This window comes from Furipterus horrens, unplaced genomic scaffold, assembly GCF_987537825.1.
Source record: "Furipterus horrens unplaced genomic scaffold, mFurHor1.1.pri manual_scaffold_4, whole genome shotgun sequence".
In the NCBI taxonomy this organism is placed as follows: Eukaryota; Metazoa; Chordata; class Mammalia; order Chiroptera; family Furipteridae; genus Furipterus; species Furipterus horrens.
Window position 1 is genome coordinate 16660877 of NW_028327174.1, and position 20440 is coordinate 16681316.

The 20440-nt window shown below is 40.1% G+C and overlaps 1 protein-coding gene across 3 annotated transcripts in view; it reads right to left on the bottom strand.

The window, feature by feature from the left end:
* NR1H4 (nuclear receptor subfamily 1 group H member 4) overlaps nt 1–16423 on the bottom strand; it is a 69941-nt gene extending 53518 nt beyond the window's left edge. For 2 of the 3 annotated variants that reach the window (XM_090275365.1, XM_090275363.1), the window contains exons 1-2: nt 16208–16423; nt 1479–1621 (exon numbers count right to left, since the gene is read on the bottom strand). The gene's annotated coding sequence lies outside the window, so the exon portion shown is untranslated. The remainder of the gene's footprint in view (nt 1–1478; nt 1622–16207) is intronic. The other variant, XM_090275364.1, reaches the window with a different exon arrangement.
* Between the last annotated feature and the right edge of the window lie 4017 nt (nt 16424–20440).

The window sequence follows — 20440 nt, forward strand, 5'->3', positions numbered from 1 at the left end:
GAAAGAAAAAAACAGTCAACCAGTGCAGAGTGAGGAAGCAAGAATTGAAAAAAGTGAGGAAAACTTTCCAAGTTTTGCAAAGGAGATGGATATACAGGTCCGGGAAGCACGGAGGGTCCCGGGCGAGCTGGACCCAGAGGGGACCACACCAGGACGCATCATGACTGAGATGCCAAAGGTGAAAGATAAAGACAGAGTCCTGGGGACAGCAAGAGAGAGGCAGAGAGTTGCCTATAGGGGGGTGCCTATAGGACTATCAGCTGATTTCTCAGAGGACACTTTGCAGGCAGGAAAGGACTAGCAAGCAGTATTCAATGTGATGAAAAGCAACCTACAATCAAAATTACTATCTCCAGCAAAGCTATCATTCAGAATGGAAGGGCAGATGAAGTGCTTCCCAGACAAGGTGAAACTAAAGGAGTTCATCATCACCAAGCCATTATTATATGAAATGTCAAAAGGACTTACTTAAGAAAAAGAAGATCAAAACTATGAACATTAAAATGACAACAAACTCACAACTATCAACAACTGAATCTCAAAAATAAAAACAAAATCCAACTAAGCAAACCAGAATAGGAACAGAATCATAGGTATGGGAATCATTTGAAGGGTTATCAGCTGGGAGGGGGGAGGGGGAGAAATGGGGAAATGGTGCAGGGACTAAGAAGCATAAATGGTTGGTACAAAATAGACAGGGGGATATTAAGAATAATATAGGAAAGGGTGAAGCCAAAAAACTTATATGCATGACCCATGGACATGAACTAAGGGGGGGTGTGATTGCTGGAGAGAAGGGGGGGCAGTACTTGCCAGAGGGGAGCAAAGAGGAAAAAAATTGGAACTACTGTAACAACATAATCAATAAAATATACTTTAAAAAAATAGAGAGAGACAGGCGGAGGGAAAGTGCAACCTAATTTACAAAACAGTGAATAGCTCCCTTTTGACATTTGCCATGGCCTTTCTGTATGTATTTGCTCTCAATATTTATCATTTTTACACCTAATTTGGATTTATACATGTCTAGTCTATGTGATTTTGGAATAGATACTCTCTAATTTATCTAGGAAAATATCATATGTTTTCATTTAAATTTCAACTTGGGAGATTTGGGGAAAGCATGGTGACATTTTGCTTGTCTTTATTTCTTTTACATGTAAGAAAAACGGAAACAAATATAAAGACCTTGAATCAATGACTTAATATCTTAAATTTTATTCTAAAGTTGAACAGTGAGTTCTTTGCACAGACACAAAATTAATTTTAGATCACTTTCTATTGGAATTTTCTTAAGTTGAGTAGGCACTATGTCAGCAAATCAAAAATTCAGAAGGTATTTCCCAAAGATCTTTATCTTTGCATTTTAGATAAAATTTAAGAGATCTGCATTTTCATTCTCATGGCCTACCTTGGCCATTTATTTATCTGGGATAAAAAAAAGTTATGATAAATAGAAAAATAATGGAAAATCTCACCCAAATGTCTGAAGTTTCATCCTGAGGAGATGTCCAGAATTAATCCAAGAACCCAAGAGAAGTAGTGTTCACTCTTAGTTATATCCCTAGGTCTTCTTTCCTTCTTTCCTTCCTTTCTTCCTTCCAATATGTCTTCTACCTCCCTGAAGAAGTAATTTGAAAGGTCAAATAATAAAAATGTGTGCTATCAGAACCTCTTTCCAAGGCTGTTTTCTGAGGGTGATTTTTGAAACTTTTTATCCTCTCTCCACAAGGAAATTACTTTGTTTACAAATATATAACTATTTATATTTTCTACGCAGGAAGAGAATATAGGGTTTTTTTTTGAACTAATGTTTATTTCATTAGAACTTTCATACTATTCATCTCTCTCTCTCTCTCTCTCTCTCTCTCTCTCTCTCTCTCTCTCTCTCATTCAGCAAAATTCAAGCAGAAGTGAGGAGCAGATGCAGGCGGCCGCTGGGAAGGTAGTCACCAAACAATGGCTGCTGCATTCATTCATTGATTCATGCTTTCAAAATACATTTGCTGAGGCCTTATTCAGCACTAAGCTTTGTGCTGGACCTTTGGAGATAAAATGATGAAAGGAAAAATCCCACACAGTTTATGATATCAAGCTCAATGAGGAATGGAGACATTAGGAAATAATCACACAAATAAACAGATAATTACATACTGTACTCAAAGCTGTTGATGAAGTTAAAAATTAGGATGCTCTAACAGAGGTCAAGTGTGAAAAGGAGTCAAGATAGGGAAGCAGCTGAGGGAGGCTGTGGTTTCAAGGACAGTTTTTAAATAAGCCAGGCAAAGAAAGAAAAATACTGTATGATATCACCTAATACAGGAAACTAAAGAACAACATAAACAAACAAACTAAATAGGACAAGGAGCAGAATAGCAGTCAATAGGGGGGAGGGGGGAGGGAGAGAAGGGGGATAAGTAAGGGAAGGGTTTAGTCAAGGAACGTGTATAAATGACTCATGGACATGGACAACGGGGAGGGATATGATTGTGGGAGAAGAGGTGGGCTGGGTGGAGGAGAGCAATGGGGGAAAATGGGACAACTGTAATTGAAAAACCAAAAAATTAAAAGTTAAAAAAAAATTTCATATAATAAATGGTTTGATGATGATGAAAAAAAAATTTTTTTTCCTCTTATTAGGGATTTCTGGACCCAAGTGTAGGTAGAATGATGACCATGTCCAGCTTGAAGCAGCTAGAGGAGCAGGAGACCTTCACCCATTGTCCTTTATAAGATTATAAAGGGTCTTAAGTCTGAGAGGGGGAAATTGTTACAGAGCAGGGGTCCCCCCCAAAATAAATAAATAAATAAATTTTTTCAACTATAGTTTACATTCAGTATTATTCTGATTTAGTTTCAGTGGTATAGCATAGGACCATACTGTATATTTCGTCGTCGTCGGCAGCCGTCCGTCTCGAGAGACGATGGTGTAGCTTCTTAAGAGTCTATCTGCACCGCCAAGAATGGCTGTGCAGTCCGACTCGGGAGTGACACGGTATCTGTCTCCTCCCGTGTTGAATCGTCATCTTGCGATGACGCTGGAGTGTCCTCTCCAGTGAAGCTGAAGCTACAGAGCCTGGGCAGGGTGATATGGAGGGTCTGCTGTTGCCCAAGCAGCAGACCCCCCCTCTCTTCGCAGCTGAAGGATCCAAGGGAAAGACGGAGTCAATACAGCTTGGCTTCAGGTGCGCCGCAGGAGTTGCCGGTGTTGACTACAACGTCAAACCGCCTTAGGGACTCCGGCTCCGGATTTTCTGTCGGGGTTTACTCCCTTAGCCTTTCCCCTGAAGAGGTATGCCGCAAGGCAGCGGAGGTTTTTTGGAGTCAGAGTTTTCCTTCTCTGATGTGCCCTGACTGGAAGATCGAACCAGCGACACTTAGCTCGCAGGCCGACGCTCAATCCACTGAGCCAAACCAGCCAGGGGGAACTGTATATTTAGACAATCATATACTTTACAAATTGTTCCCCCTGCTATTTCCAGTACCAGCTGGCTCTACCTAGAGTTATTATAATATTATTGACTATACTCCCTATGCTGTGTTCTAAATTCCCATGGCTGTTTTGTAACTACCAATGTGTACTTCTCAATCTCCTCAACTTCTTCACCCAGTTCCTCAACCCCCCTCCCCTCTGACAACCATGAGTCTGTTCTCTGTGTCTATGAGTCTGTTTCTCTTTTGTTTGTTCATTGATATTGAAGAACCCATATCTTTTTAGGGATCGTGCATTTTATTAGCAGGAGCCATAATGTTTTAAGTGAACTTTCCAGATTATAATACTTAGTGACACACTGAACTGCCTAATCAATAGTAAGATCTACCCTACCTGTAGACATCTTGTTTTGATAGGCAATACTAGGACACCTCTCAATTGATGAAAAGACTCTAGCTAGAGATTGAAGAATTTATAAAAAGTGAGCATCTCCTGTGAAAGGATACAAACTGTGTCCACTGTGGGAATCCAGACATATCTGGGCCCATATGGGGAACCACTGGCATGGCACGGCCCTACAAAGATCTACTGTCCAGTAAGCCAAAGTGCTTACTGGAAGAAAACTCATTCTCTAGTCAGAGGGAGCCAGGGACCATGACCTCCACTTCCAAGCAAAGCCACAGTTATCAGGGGAACGTGTCATTCTCAGTGTAGCACAGGGTTAACCAACCTATACTAGATTCCAGAGGCCTTCTTGCCACACTGGTGTGAAAAGGGAGAAAGTTATAAATAAAAATGAAGCTTGGAAACACTGAAGTATAAGAAAGACCTTTCTAACAGAACACAATAAGTAGGAGAAAGAGCTCATTTCAACTCCACCCTCACCCTCCAACAACTCTGCACATGTCACAATGGAACTTTGACCCCAACAGGACTCAGGGCCATTCTGGGGCAATTGTGAAATAGCCATGGCTGCTGAGAATCACCATAACCCATGAGAATGTCCAACAGAGGAGCTGTAACCACTGGTTGGGTACTGCTCCCTCCAATGCACACAGAGAGTAGCAGAATAAGTGGCCAGAGCAGACTGGATCATGAACAAACATGAAGAAACTCCTAAGCACTCCTGAATTTCTTGGGTGAAGGAGGACTCTGGTAGGGAGCTGAAGGTCCTGAGGAATAAGTCAGTAAAAGTTGTCATTAATAGGTCCTCATTCATGCTCACAAGCTATTTGAGGACATGGGAAATTGAATCTTTAATATGCATAATGAATTTTTATGTGTATATTTTTATATACATGAATTATGTATAAAAATTATACATGTGTCTGCATATTGTATAATAAAGAGATTGAAAAGTCTCTCAAAATTTACACAACTATTGTTCTAGATTAAGGTCCCTCTTATTTTTGTGATAGAAAATTCCAGTTTTCCATTAAGACCTGATTGCCCTGGTCTTTAGAAAAGAGATTTCAGCACTCTGACTCTTAGGTTTCCCTCCATGCTAACCTTTTCCCATATTTGTCTTCTCTAACTTCCAGTCATGTTCATCAAGCTCCCCATACTTATGCAGCACATCACAGCTCTCTAATATTTTCCAGGTACACTCATCTTCATTTTGGATTCTCATACTGTATTTTCCCCTATACATTCACATAAACTTGGCACCTTCAACTCAAGTGCCTAGCACACAAAAGGCCCTTGAGAAATGTTGGCTCAATTAAATGATTTGTATTGTTTTTCTCGCTTAGTTCCACCAAATTCCCTGACATTTGGCATGTTCTTCCTGAAGGAATGGCACAAGATAACGATTTCATTCTCCTATCGGCACAAAGGGCAGAATTTATCATTCTTACCCAAATGAAAGTCCAATTCCCCTACTTCTGTAACATTTGAGTTATTGCCCTTGGCTGGAGACCCACTATGTGGGTACCCCTGAAGAGCTAACAACAGAGCCCTTCAGAATCCAGACAGGGGCAGTCTGCTCAAATCAGGTTTGTTGGGGTTGATTCCTGAAGGGGCTTGAAAAGGAAACTTGAATTTTTTAAATGGCAACAGAAGCCCACAGTAAGCAATTCAAATAGTACATCAAAAACAGATCCTTCTTCCAGCTCCGTCACCCATTTCCCTCTCCAAAGCACCACTGCATTGGCCAGTTCCTTGTGTGTCCTTCCAGGTGCTATGCCCACCCATAGGCTAAAGGGCCCTGAAACATTGAACCTTAACCTGGGGTTTGACAAACTATTGCCCATAGGCTAAGCTGGACCACTGCCTGTTTTTGTGCAGCCTATGAGCTGAGCTAAGAATGGTTTTACATTTTGAAACAGCTGAAAAAATTAAAAGAAGGATATTTCATGGCACATGCTAATTACATAAAATTCCAATTTAAGTGTTCATAAATAAAGTTGTATTGGCACACAGCCATGTCTATTGGTTTATGGATTATCTAGGCTTCTTTCTCCCTACAATGGCAAAGTTAAATAGTTACAGCACAACCCTATGGCCCACTGAGCCAGAAACATTTACTATCTAGCTCTTTGCAGGAAAAGTGTGTTAATCTCTGCCATAAACAAATAACAGAAGAAATTCACAAAAAATCTAGTAATATCATAGGTAAACTACGAATACATGTAATGAATACCTTGGAACACATCTCATCATGGTGGGGCCTTCTTTGCCTCTTAACAACTCCTCCTTAGGATTGGCAGCTTTAGCCATAATTGGCTTGTCATTTAATGAGCACCTATTATGTCCCAAGCATATGGCAACTGTTTCCACACACATTGTTTCTTTAATTAGGGTCACTTCTGTGTCTTTTTTTTGTCTCATACTCTTTACCCCCTTGTTGGGGGAAGAATTGCAATAGGATGACTAACTCCAAGGAGACACCAGACCTTAGCTCTAGAGTCATTTTTCCCCCTTCAAATATTCCCTTCCATATAAAGAATCATTTTACAGGCTGAGAATAAGCAATGGAAATTCTATACAGTAGTGGCCTTTGAACAGTTTTGCTCATTTACCCCCATACAAGAAGTCTGCAAAACAATATGCTCCCTCAACACATTTTTGGATTGACATCTAAAATATAAAATAGATGCAAAATTTTTTCCGAAAAATTCTAAATCTGATATTTTTACATGTTTTTAATTTACTCTTAAATTTAAATACCATAGCAACTTAATATCCTCCCTCACCCTTCTAAGAAATACAAGAAGGTGTTCTTAAACATTTGGAAATTGTCTAATCACTCCTGTCCTTCCCTGAGATCACACTTGATTCCACTTCCCTCCAGCATTTTATCCTAACATAGCACATTTTTATGCTTGAATATCTACTATTTTTTTTGCAACTAAAATATGCATATAAATTTGTATCTTAAAATAAGTTCTAGCGACTTTATGATTTTAAATGTGTAAATAAAATATTTTCTGGATTGAGTTTATTACCACGGACGATTAGTGCCTATGAGACTTTCCTTGCAAATAGGATGGCTCAGTTCTGCTCGTGCCAAAGAGCACAACAAGGGAATGCGATCTTCCGTGGAAGAGAGCGTGCAGATAAGAAAGGAGGAAGCTGTGGGCACGTAACGGCCACAGCGCGTGCATTAGTGGAAGAATGCCTCCTTAGAAATACAGCTGAAGCTTCTGTTTAAATAATGAACCTTGAGAAACTGCAGACAGAGAGCCGAAGAATTCTCTGACCTTACTAAGAAAAGCCCAGATAACAGGAAGCTACCATTTCTATTTAGATGGATTCATGTACATGTTAATATGAAAAAGGATTAAAGGATCAGAGCAGATAATGAAAAATAGCTGAATTTGCACTGTTTTCCTGAAAAGTTATTAAAATTTATTTTTAAATGAAAGTATTTTTAAAATAAAAGGGCTATTGCAGAAAGTTCAGACACTACAGAAAAGTGTTTTTTAGATGCCAAGTTCCATTCTATAACTTTTTATTTTTCTAATTTACAGTCCCACCAGCAGTGAAAAAGGGTCCCTTTCTCACCAAACCTTTGTTGGCATTACTTACTGTCATTTGCAACAATCTTTTCTATTTTACTAGGTGACAAATTCTATCTCGCTATATGAAGCTGCATTTCTTTATTAGTGAAACTGAAAAAAATTTACATCTTTATTGTCTATATGTGGTAGTTTCTTTCCATTTTCTGTTTGTATCCTTTACCATTTTTCTATGGAAGTGTTCATCTTTTTTATTGATTTACAAGATTTGTATCTTCAATGTATTAACATTCTGGTATATTTGCTACAAACATGTTCATTTGTCTTTTACTTATCTTTACCTGAAAAGTTTTGTATTGTATATAGTTAAATATATTAACTATTTTTAAATATTTCTTTTATTGCTTTTTACTTTTAGTTTATGTTACAAGGTAAATTTTTCTCAGAATTGCTTGTTAAATACTTTTCCCTTGCACATTGATTTATGAGGCTTCTTTGATCAAAACTGAATTTAGTTTTTCATTGATCATGCTGTTACATCTTGTACCAATATCACCCTTTCCTATTATTATTCATTCTTTTTCTACATATCTTAAGACATTCTCACCTTCTTGTTCTCCATGATAAACAATCACATCTTGTATCACATCTTTTAAAGAAAGTTTCATTGGGAATTTGAGATGGCACCAAACATATATTTAGGTAGGAAAACATACATCTTTATGATATTCACTTTTTGCCTTTTAGGGGCAAGGTGTCTCTCAGGTTACTCAAAGGTGCTCATATCTCTCAGTTTTGTAGCATTTTTTCCCATATATGTCCCAACTTCTCCATGGGTGCTTCTCCTGCCATTTATCTACCTCCTCCACCCCCATGGTAATTCAGGGTTTGACCTCATCCGTCGTGTCTTCTCCACTTTATCACCAGGCTGTAGACTCCTAGGAGGCAGAAATCATAGTTGTATTTCTTTTGCATCCCCCTTCCACAGCGAGTAGTATCGTGCACACACATAGATAACAGCCGCGGCCTAGCAGAAGTGCCATGATGGGGCATGAGATTAGGGTGGAAACCCTGTTTTAAACTTTCATAGCTTCATGGATGACCTGGAGCTTTATTCACTTAACATCCCCCTCCCCACGCTACACCCTGGGCCTCAGCTTACTAAGGGTTTAAAAATTTAAATAATATGGCTGCTATAAGGATTAAAAAGTGAATCATTAATAAGTTTTCACACATATGTATAGGGTAACATACAAAAAGCTCACTGAATTGTTTCCAATAGTAAAAAATTGGAAACAGCATAAATATCCATCAACAAGAGAATGAACACAGTAAAGAAATAGTATATAGAAAATTAAATACTATACTGCACTTTAGGTGAATAAACCAGGACTCTATGTATTCATAGTGATAAATTGAGAAATATCAGATTAAGCAAATGAATGAGGTTGCAGAATAATACATACAGTTTGATTAAAATGTATATGTTTAAAGATATGCAAAACAATGCTACATATTACAGTTGATACTCTAATGCAGGGGTCAGCAAACAATGACTCACAGGTCAAGGTCAGCCTGCCAGAGACTGAATCTGCCCTTTTGTTTATGCATCATCTATGGCTGCTTTCACGCAACAGTGACAGAGTTAACTAGTTGCAACATAGTCCACATGGTCGGCAAAGACTAAAATACTCACTAGCTGGCCTTTATGGAGAAAGTTTGTGCTCTCTGCTGTACTCCATAGAGGCGTGCAAGGAAGCGTCACATTTGCATTCAAAATAGTGGTGCAGTGTAACTGGTCAGGTACATTGGGAATTTCCAGAGCACCTGGAATGCCTTCCTTCTTAACCAGGACAGGGCAGGGGAGGGGTAAGTTCAAAGGAGTTGATTATATTACTTAATTTTTTGCCTATTGGAAATATTTCATAATGAAAAAAGATTGAATGGAATCATATATGTGAAAAGCTTCCTTATCAGTAAAGATCTGCAAGTTTCTTATATACTCATCAGTGAAGATTTGTGATTCTTTCTCATACACTCTAACACACACATAAACACATACACATACATTTTTAAGACTTGGAAGAGAAAGTAATTTCTTTTCATAAGCTTTTGGAGGCCCCACCTGTGTTCAGTGAGGCACTACTGGAAATTTTGAGTGGCATGATGAAACCTATTTGGTTGGCCAAAAAGTTCATTTGGTTTTTTTCCGCATGATGGCTCTTGTAGCACTTAGTTCTCTTTAACATCATTTGAAACATTTCTTTAGATTGTATTGTTACAGCTGTCATGTCAGTATGCATATTTTAAAAACTTATCAAAATTGGTGAATTTTTGTGTAGCCGTTTTAATATTGAAGATGGAAGAAGGCAATCAACATTTTCAGCATATTGTGCTTTATTATTTCAAGAGGGGTAAAAATGTAACTGAAACACAAAAAAGGATTTGTGCAGTGTACGGAGAAGGTGCTGTGACTGATCAAATGTGTCAAAGTGATTTGCAAAGTTCCATGTTAGAGATTTCTTGCTGGACAATGCTTCACGGTTGGGTAGACCAGTTGAAGTTGATAGAGATCAAATCAAGACATTAATTGAGAACAAGCAATGTTCTACCATGCAGGAGAGAGCCAACATACTCAAAATATCCATATCAATAAACTTATTGGTGAAAATAAAAAATATATCTTTTATTTTATGGAAAAAACCGTATGGATTTTTTGACCAACCCAATATCTTCAAGATTATTCTAATGAAAAAGTGGGACAGGGAGGCTAAACAGTAAAAGGAGGAGGAGAATTCAGGAAATTTATTGCTAAAGTGGGATGACCGGGTGCATACCATGGTGGTATCTGCAGAGAAGGAAAGGGTGGAACTTGAGTCCAGCACACAGAAAGGAGAAAGGAAAGGAAGAAGTCTGGTGATAGAAAGTTTAAGCCTTAAGTCTTGGTGGAAACAGGGACAAAATGTTTATTTTATGTTATGTTTATTTGTATGATCTGTAACCTAAGTCTTCATTTAAGGACCCAGGAATAATTTCAGAAATGGTATGTGCTGTTTGTTTTTAATGTGATAAGACACTTAATGACTGTAGCTCAGACTCCCACTTCCTGGTTATCAATTTTTACTTGTTTAGACATTGTGTGTCACCGGAAGTTCATGGTGTATGGAGCTTCTCTGATTTATCATAAACCACTTGCAAACAGAGACCTTGGAAACACCCCATTCCAGTTAAATAGCTTTGACTCTGACTTGGAAGACTCTCAGCTCTCAGAAGTTAAAAATAAAAAAGTTACAAGTGCTGATTACCTATAAACTCTTCACACCCGAAGACACCATCCTTGGTGGCATTTTTCTCAGATGCAACCAGTTGCTGATGGCAGAGCATACATTTTGTTGAACATCTATGTAATCCATTCCTAAGGAGTAGGGGGGAAAAAGTGATCTTTGTCTAGACATCAACTTTTCATGCCCAGGAAAAAGCCCTGGATTCAGCCCAAAGGCAAGAAGAATGTTCTTAAGGGAAAAGAAAAGCCATGATCCTTCAAGAGCCTAAATGGAAAAGTCAGGCAGGGAAAATCCAATTACAATAGTGTGGGGATTGCTGTGAAGGAGGCAAGTACAAATTCCTTCAGGGACACAGCAAGGATAGTCATTTACGTAACATTCATTAATTCTCTGCTGGGTAACAGGCTTTGATCAAGGTCCTGAAAACAGAGTGGTGGATGAGGCAGAAAAAAACGTCCTTGTCTTCATGCAGCTTACACTCAAGTGGGAGAGTTGGATAATGTGCAAGTAAACATATAAGATTTCCAATGATAATAAGAAAATAAAGAAGGTAAGGAGCAGCATGATGTGGTCGGAGAGTGTGATCTGGGAACAGCTCTCTGAAGAGTGGACTTTTGAACTGAGATGTGGATGATAAGAGGGAGTCAGCCACGTCAAGGAAAAATAGGTCCAGGCAGAGTGGTAAGCAAGTACTAAGAACCAGGGCTTGGAGTGCTGGAGGGACAGCAAAGCCCAGTGAGGCTGGAGATGAGAGAGCAAAGAGGGAGTGCAGGAGATGAGGTCTAAGAGTAGACAGCTTTCATATGGCCTGTCAACCATGGTAAACAGTTTGGACTTTATTCTAAATGGAAGTCATTGGCAGGTTTTAAGCAGGGGTGTGACTAGGAGGAGGAGGAAAGTCTCCCTAAGGGTGGAAGGCTGATTCTTGAATTGCGTCTTGAAGGAGTAGGCATTAGACTATACAAAAGTCATGTAGTGGGGAAGGCATAGGATGGGAAGAAAGCATGATGTGTTCTGAGCAGCCATAGGTCATTCTCTTTGCTGTAGCTAGTGAATTCAGCTCCAATCAGTGAAGGGAGGATGGACTTTTCAGGGAATAGGGTCAGGAAAATGGGCTATTCCTTTGGCAGTAGGCAGGCAGAATACAGATTTCTATCTTGCATCATTCTCGAAAAATAAGTTTTGGGTGAATTAAAGATTTTAAAATTATGGAATCATTGAGAGAAATATAGGGAAATGCATTTATGATCTTTATGAACATAGGGATCGAGACAGACTTACTAAACAAGAAGTAAATAGAAAAAGAATAAATTTGACTATATTAAAATCAAGACAACCACAATCAAGACACCATTAACAAAGCTAAGAATATGAAACAAACTGGAAGGAAATGTTTACAACATAAATAACAGCAAAAAATAGTACAAACAATACTTAAATAACTCATATAAATAAAAACAGAAAGGATAAACAAGCCAGGGAAGAAACTGGCAAAGGATATAAAGAGGAAATTTACCAAAAGGGAAATTCAAGTGGCCAATAAACTATACAAAACATCCAGAACTGGTTAATAATTAGAAAAATCCAAATTAATATAACTAGATACCATTTTCAGATTGTGAAACCCTTTCAAGTTTGATAATATTAAGAGATGGATGAAGGTAGAGAAATACATGTTTTTATACACTGCTAGGGGAAGCATACTTTTTAATATTTTGCAGGGTTTTTAGCAGTGTGTATTAAGATAAAATTAAATTCTAATTCTTAAGTATCTTCCCTGGAAAACCTGTGCACATGTGCACAAGGGTGTTCTTTGCAGCACTGAAATGGCTAAATACACTGTGCTCAATCTATAGTAGCCAATATCAGGCTAAAGTTGAAGAGACTGGGTGGTTTTATATGTGTTAACATTGAAAGAGGCAAGTAGAGGAAAATAGCTTTGGGGAAGGTAAAGAGAGATTTTAGACTTAGATATAAGGTTGTGATTTGTGTTTTCTTTATGAGATGAGGGCATTGAAGCTACCATTCCCCATTCTCCATCTGGCCAATTAAAAAATTGGATGTCATAAGCAGGTACACTCAAATTCTCTGGGAGAGGGGCTTGCGGTTTATACCCCCATCCCCACAAATGCACAACCTCTCCCTCTATCCACTCCACCGGAGTTGCACATTTGTTACACCTGATGAACCTGTATTGATACATCATATCACCCAAGGCCTATAGTTTACATCAGGGCTCACTCTCTGTGTTGTGTATTCTATGTGCTTTCCATGATAGTATCATACAGAATAGTTTCACTGCCCTAAAAATCCTCTATAAAGTACATGTATTTTTTTAATACAGTGTTAAAGAGTTCCTGACCCCTTAAAGTCCAATCATGGCCTCAGAGTCTGGACTCTAAAAGAATAAGGATCCCCCACATAACACTTTGGAATGACATTACTCTGTCCTGTCCTCTTAACACTGGACCACAGTCAGCTTTTGTTCCCTAAGTGACCGGCTGGTGTAGACATGGCACCAATACTAAGAACTTCAGCAGCTCCCTAGGAAATGGAAGATAGCTCTTTGCTTGGTCAGGGAAGATCTGAGCCCCAGAACAGTGGGCTTTTCTCTGCTCTGCAACTCCCTCAGCAAGACTATCTTCTCCATGGACAAGTGTCTCCCAGAGGACCATGTTCAACAATTCTGCCAGGACTTAAAACTGCAAAGCTATGCTGTTTCTCTTTTGCTTCGAACTAGTGACATTGATTAAAGTATAAACGATTCAACTTATCCCAGGATCACTGGGACCAGGAAAGGTCTTCTAAATCTATTTAAAATGGGGACCAAAATCTCAAAGTTCTATTAGAAATTTTATCTTAAAAAATGAAGATTAATAAAAATTTATTTTTTATTCATGCATATTAACTTTAGTCTCCAGAACTCTTTTATAATTATTAGACCTAAGAATATATTGACTAGGGACAATGCTCTCTTGTGCTGAGGAAGATTTTTTCCTGGGCAATATTTTATTTCCTGTGCAATATTTCACTTCCCAATCATGTTGCATTACATTAGCATTGTACTGACACAAATTTATAAAGAGGAGAAAGAATAGCAGACATTCCTTTATTGCCAAAATCAGAAAGGGGTCAGCTTAGAGAGGAACTAACTCACTGTGGAGGGCAAAGGGGTTAGGAGATAACAGAGAGAAGAGGCGGGTGGGAGAGAAGAGAGGGGGGAAGGTGGATATTTTTATAGAAGGTGACTTTTGCCTCCCCATGCAGCTTGGTGACTCAGGACAATCATACAGTATTGCCTTGTAGCTAAATCTCTGCCTATAGAAAATATTGGGACAATAAATAATACCTGAGAAGAAGAAAATTGTCCCTATTTCTTTTCACTTCCTTGTGATCTATGTTGCTAGCATTTAAGAGAAAAATGAGACCACGAGCAGAATGAAGGGAAAACACTTCCTGTCAAGGAAAGAGCATAGACTTTATTCTTTCATTTCTCTAGCCACCTGATGACAACGTGAGCATTTTGTATTCTCATGGCGTTCATAATCCATAGCCTCTGTGAACCACAGTGGTTCTGAGCTCGTCTCAGACATCCCTAATCACAGCACCATGGTGGGTTCGTGCAGTCTTTAATTAAGATGCTGATAACTGAAGCCTCCAATCAGCTCTTTCACACTGACCTCAGGGTTAAAGCAAATAGTGCTGAAACTTTCCACTTCCCCTGCTCATGGTATAGTCATTAGAAAATGACCTACAAATATTCACATTGGTACTGGAGCTTAACGACTCACCCCCGTCATGCTGAAATGTTGGCAGGCTGGGCCACCTGCCCTCATTCCAGACTTCAAGTTTTCCCAGCCTCCAATAACATCAGAGTAGCAACAAAGAGACTTTGGAGCCCGAGAGACCTGCCCTCGTATTCAGATCCTGCTTGTCCTAAATGTGTGACCATGGACAGGTTACTTGTTCTCTTTGGGCCTCAGTTTTCTCATGTGTAAAACGAATATAAGAATAACTTCCATGAAGGGTTTTTGCGAGGAGAAAACGGGAGACCTAAGGAAAGCCTGTGGCCTGTCGGTAATCATTCAACCAGAGTTCACTCCGCTACACGCACTCGTGGGCACCCCCATTTCTTTCTTTTCCCAAGTTCTCAGGGGCTCACAGCTAGTGGGTGTCCCATTACAACTGGCAGATCTAAGAGGAAGAACCAGGATTGCACTACTTTCCCTCTCCAGCTGGGGGGCGAGGGCGGAGGTGTGTGGTGGAAAACAGGGATGCGAGTCCTGAGGAAGGGTCTCAGGACGAGAGAGTGCTGCCTCTGGCCTGCTCTTTATCAGTCACCTCGGAGTTACATCAGCCATATTGCCACATTCTCAGCAAAACAGAAAAGTCCACGGTGCGAATGGCACAGGGCCAGAATTTGAAGGTGGGGGAGGTGACAAAGAAGAAGGTGTTTATGACAGCTAGAAACGTAGTGATGGCTCCGAAACTTCTTTCTCTATCCATCTTGTAATATTTTTTTAAGTCCTCACCCAAGGATATATTTATTGCTGAGGGAGAGAGAGAGAGAAACAGAGAGAGAGACGCAGATTTATTGCTTCCTGTGCGTGCCCTGACCAGGGATCCAACCTGCAAATTTTTGGTATATGGGATGGTGCTCCAACCAACCGAGCCACCAACCAGGGCATCCCACTTGTAGATACTCCTGAGGTGGCTCTAAGGCAACACCATATTCCTTTAAATCTAGGTGCATTTCCCAGAGAAAGAATTCAAACTGAGTCGTGTGCATACCTCCACTGACCCCCACTTCTAAATTAAACCTCAACTAAGAGAAATGATCCAGGCTCATCCCATAGTTGCTAATTCACTATGAGTGGAGATGCCTTATCTGTAGGTTCAGACCTTGGGCAATTTTAATAATAAAGTTCTTCTTAATACTTTCCATCTTATAAAATCATTTCCATCTGCTATTAATATGAGCAATGAAAAGCAATAAAAGAGTTTGCAATGGAAGTCAAAAGAGAAAGATTTTTAAACCTACTCTTCTAGGAAGAACTTTTCTTTCTATTAAGCATAGCTTAAACATTGTGCCATGCCTAGTTTCCAAGTCTCCTGACATTAGCAATATTCCCAAACCCACAACAGGATTCGATAGATCATCAAATATATAGAACACTGTCCAAGTCAAATTATCGATGGAATCAGAGCAGAGGCATTTCTAAAATGTATTGCCCCAATGATACTCCCGGGTGACCAGAAAGTTAAAAAGACATTTCTAAATAATTGTTCGATACAGTCAACAACTTGTTTTTCAATAAGGTCAGGTTAGACCCATTAACTTTTGCTCCTTTTTGTTTGCTTTTAAGAGTTTTTCTTTTTCTAGTTTTCAGGATTTTATATCAAAATCTGTTAACCTAACCCCTTATTTATCAACTAAACTTCCTGACGTTAAAGAGAAACTGGAAAGGACCACCTCCCCTCCATCGCATTGAGACAGATAATCCCCACTCCCAGAGGAATTAGGTACTCACTCGGGTTGTCTTAGGTCGGAGATGAACTTTCCAGACCCGGGAGGATTCTGAGTCCAGTCTTCCTCTCCAAATCCCAGCAATTTTTCTACAAATGTTCAGAATCCAAGTCTGCGTTGTTGGGGTGAATCCAGGAGACAGCAGAGCGAGGAGGAGGAGGGGGTGCAAGCAAAAGCTATGGGTGATCACGGGCGGCCTTCCGGCCCAGCAGCAGCATCTCTTCCTTGGCTCCCTGCCTCATGGACACAGATTAGTCATTAACCATCCTGTCCCTGCTAAACGATATAAACACAGAAAGGGAGAGCCTCGAGATTCCCAGGAGCCACTCCCAGCGCCTCTGGGCAGGGGATGGGACAGAGCCAGTGTTTGGAAATGCTTCTCCTCAGGCTGCTTTTTGGGGTCCCCAGGGCCCAGATTTCTGTGCACCTTATCTAAACGCCAACTGTCATCTTCCCTGTCGCTCGCCACTTTCTTTTAATAGTTTCACCACCTCCCAGGGACTGAACTTAGGAACCCTGAACCTTCTCGACCCTTCCCTCTCCCAGGCATCCTACGTCAAGTCATAACAGATGCCTGTGGACTCTGTCTTTGGAATGTTTTTTATTTCCATCCCATCCTTTTCCTCTGCTAATTTGGGCTGATCACAGCTTCCTTTCTCAAGAAAAACATTGGCCACTTAATTCTTTTCTCTCTTCCTTTTCTTTCTTTTTTTTTTTTCTTTTCCTAATTGCACAGCAGTACAAAGTATGAACTCTGGTGCAATGCCTACTCATTTGGCACAGCCTTGGGCAGGACACTTGGCCTCTCTGAGTTCGGCTTCCTTGTCTGTAAAACGGACATGGAGTAACTATCTCGTGGGCTATGGCGAGAATGATATGCACAGCCAACAACGTAAAACATCTACAGAACTGCCTGGCATATAGCAAGCACCCAATACATTTTAGCTGTTATTTCTTTCCTTGAACAAATATTGACTGATTGCACACTGTGTACCCAGTGCCCTGCTAGATGTTCTGTTAATCAAAGATCCCCAAGGGGTTCCCACTGCCTAAAAAGATAAATGTAAAATGGTATGTTTGACCTGATATTTAGAACTCCCTCCTCACCCTGACGATCTATCCTTAATTTATCTTTCTAGCATGTACTCACATCCTGACTCTTCAGAGGCCCAAACCTCTGGCCCAGTGATGCCAAGCTCTCCTGCCTGCAGGCCTTTGCACAGGCTCATCCTTTTGCCTGAATTACCTTCTGCTCACAGCCACACAGCTTCCAGGCCCACTACAAATGCTGAGTTCTCCCTGAAGCCCACTCCGTCTCTCACCTGCACTACCCTTCCCAGCAAACTTCCTTCATCCTTCACTTCCCTTAATTTCTCTGACCTTGTGGATAAGATAGTTGCCTACTTATCTTATCCTTATCTCCGTTACAATAAAATTTCTAGAGGACAAACACAGGTAGCAAACTTTACTTTGTATCCATCCCTGGGCCTAGCATAGCGTCTCTCATGGGAAAAGTATTGCATAACTATGTGTTAACTGAATCAATGAGTGAGCTGAGAAAATAACAATTTTTCAAAGTACCATGTGTGTGCGTGCATGTGTGAGTTTGTGTGTGCACCTAATGTTCCCCATTGTTAGGTAAGTTAGTGGAAGGCTACACGCAAATCTGTTAGTGAAGCTATATTTTACTTCTTATTACATAGCATGCATAGGTCTTATAGGTTCACACCCCCTCCCCCCATGGACTCCCAATATACCAAGGCACCCCCCCATGCACCCTTCATCACAAGGGAGAGGGGACCTAGTCCTGTAAATTCTCCCTCACACCTGTGAAGTGTCTTTGTGATGACACCATGCTCTCTGTAGCTCTGGGCTGCCCAAGGGACTCCAGCCTGACTCCCTGAGCAATTGCTCTTGGATGACAAGGGCCTATGTTATGCTTTCATTCTCTCCAGCAGCAGTGGAAGGTGATGGTTGAGGACACAGACTCTGGAGCTGAGCACCTGAGTTCAAATCCCAATTCTACCACTTATGAGGTGTGTGACTTTAGGCTTTTAGTTAACATCTCTATGTCTTAGTTTTCTCACCTACGAAATAGTGATACTACCTATTTCGTGATACTATTGTAAGGATTAAATAAAGTCATACATACAAAGTGCTATACCTATAGAGTATTTGATACACAGAATTGAGATATAAGCACTAGCTATTGCTGGTTTTGTCTGGCACTTCACACTGACTATCATATTTGCCCAACTGGACTAGATTGGAAGAATCGCAGATGTACTGGGAGTGAGGAGAATGAGGAGGAAGAAAGGGAGTATTTCAGGGCAAGGAAAAGGCAGCAGCAAAGGCTCTGGGGCAGGAGGTGGTTTGGAAAAATCCCACGAAGTAAAGAGAAGGTCACAGTTTTTCAACTAATAGTGCGGCGGAGGCACGAAGAAAAAGGGGTAGGATAGGTAGGGGCAGTGGTATGCCGGGAAATGTTTAACAACCCGCTATCCGAGGGGCATGGCACACACACACAAACATGTTTATTTTAAAATTCTCTGATACAATAGATGCGGAACTTATGTTTTACAAATAAAATACACAATATACAATTTTTGTGTATTTTTGTAAATTCCATGTAGCCAATTCTCACAGAATTCTTTCATTGAGTTTTGCTGAAGTCTAGTATCTATCGGTAGCCGACTTATGGTTTCAGTACAACCGTGATTTAACAAGTGGAATTGCATCCCAGTCCACTAATTCTTTTCCCAATATTTTATTATCATGAAGTCACATGTGTGATCTCTTGTTAAACTGCTACTGACATACAAATTATATTTATTAAATTCTTACCCTCTTTTTCAGCTCCAATGCTACATATGTTGGAAAGTTACTTGTTCATCAGTGACATGAGCAGTTTTTGCCGAATTACAGAGAGAGGGGAAAAAAAGGAGAAAGAGAGGGAGAGAAACATCGCTTGGTTGTCTTTTGTATGTGCCCCATCTGGATGGAACCCACAACCCAGGCTTGTGCCCTGACTGGGAATAGAACTTTCACTTTGCAAGACGATGACCAAACAACTGAGCCATGCCAACCAAGGCTCTTTAATCATTTTTTGTGTGTGTGACTTTCACAATGTAAGAGCTACAAATATGACATACTTTTATGTTTAATTAGCATTATTAATGTCTCCATCACTTAGAGGTCAGCAAACTTTTTCTTTAAAGGGCCATATGTGATCTCAGGGCCATATGTGATCTCTGTCATATTTTACAACCTTTTAAAAATCTAAAACCTCTACAGGCTATACAAAACATCCATGGCCAAATTTTGTCTGCTGACCTAAGTTTACCAACCCTTAGACCAATGGCTCTAAATGAGGAAAAGAGGACAGTTTTGCCTCCCATAGAATATTTGACAATATCTTGAAACTATTGTGGTTGTCGCAACTTTGGAGGGAGTGCAACTGGGATCCAGTCGGTAGGGGCCAGGGATGCTGCTAAACATCCTGCAATGCGCAACATACCCCTCCACAACAAGATCATCCAGCCCCAAAGGTCAGTCGTACTGAGGCTGAGAATCCCTGCTTTAGATAATCAACAAAGCAATAAATCAAGTCCTGATTTATAGATTGTGCTCATGTCCAATGTGTAGTCCTGGCTGGTATGGCTCAGTTGGTTGGAGAATCGTCCCATAGACTGAAACACCATGGGTACAATTCCAGGTCATGGCACATGCCCAGGTTGCATAGCTGATCCTCAACTGGGACACGTGCAAGAAGGCAACCAGTCGATGTTTCTCTCTCACATCAATGTTTCTATCTCTTTCTTTCAAAGCAATGAGAAAAGAAAAATGTCCTTGTGTGAGGATTTAAAAAAAATTAACTTCCAAGGTATAAAAATTCTCGTGGCCAAATTCTAACTATAATGTGATTCACTTAACACGGAGCTGGGAAGAGATGTACAGGTGCACCTCATTTTGTAGTATTTCCACCGTACAGATATAATAGACATAAGTAACCATTTTTTAAAAGATTTTATTTATTTATTCTTAGAGAGAGGAAAAGAGAGAGAGAGAGAAAGGGAGAGAAACATTAATGTGCAACAGAAACATTTATTAGTTGCTTCTCGGAGGCCCCCAACTGGGGACTTGGCACACAACCCAGGCATGTGCACTAAATGGTAATTGAACCAGAGACCTTTCAGTTCTAAAGCCAGCCTTCAATCCACTGAGCCACACCAGCCAG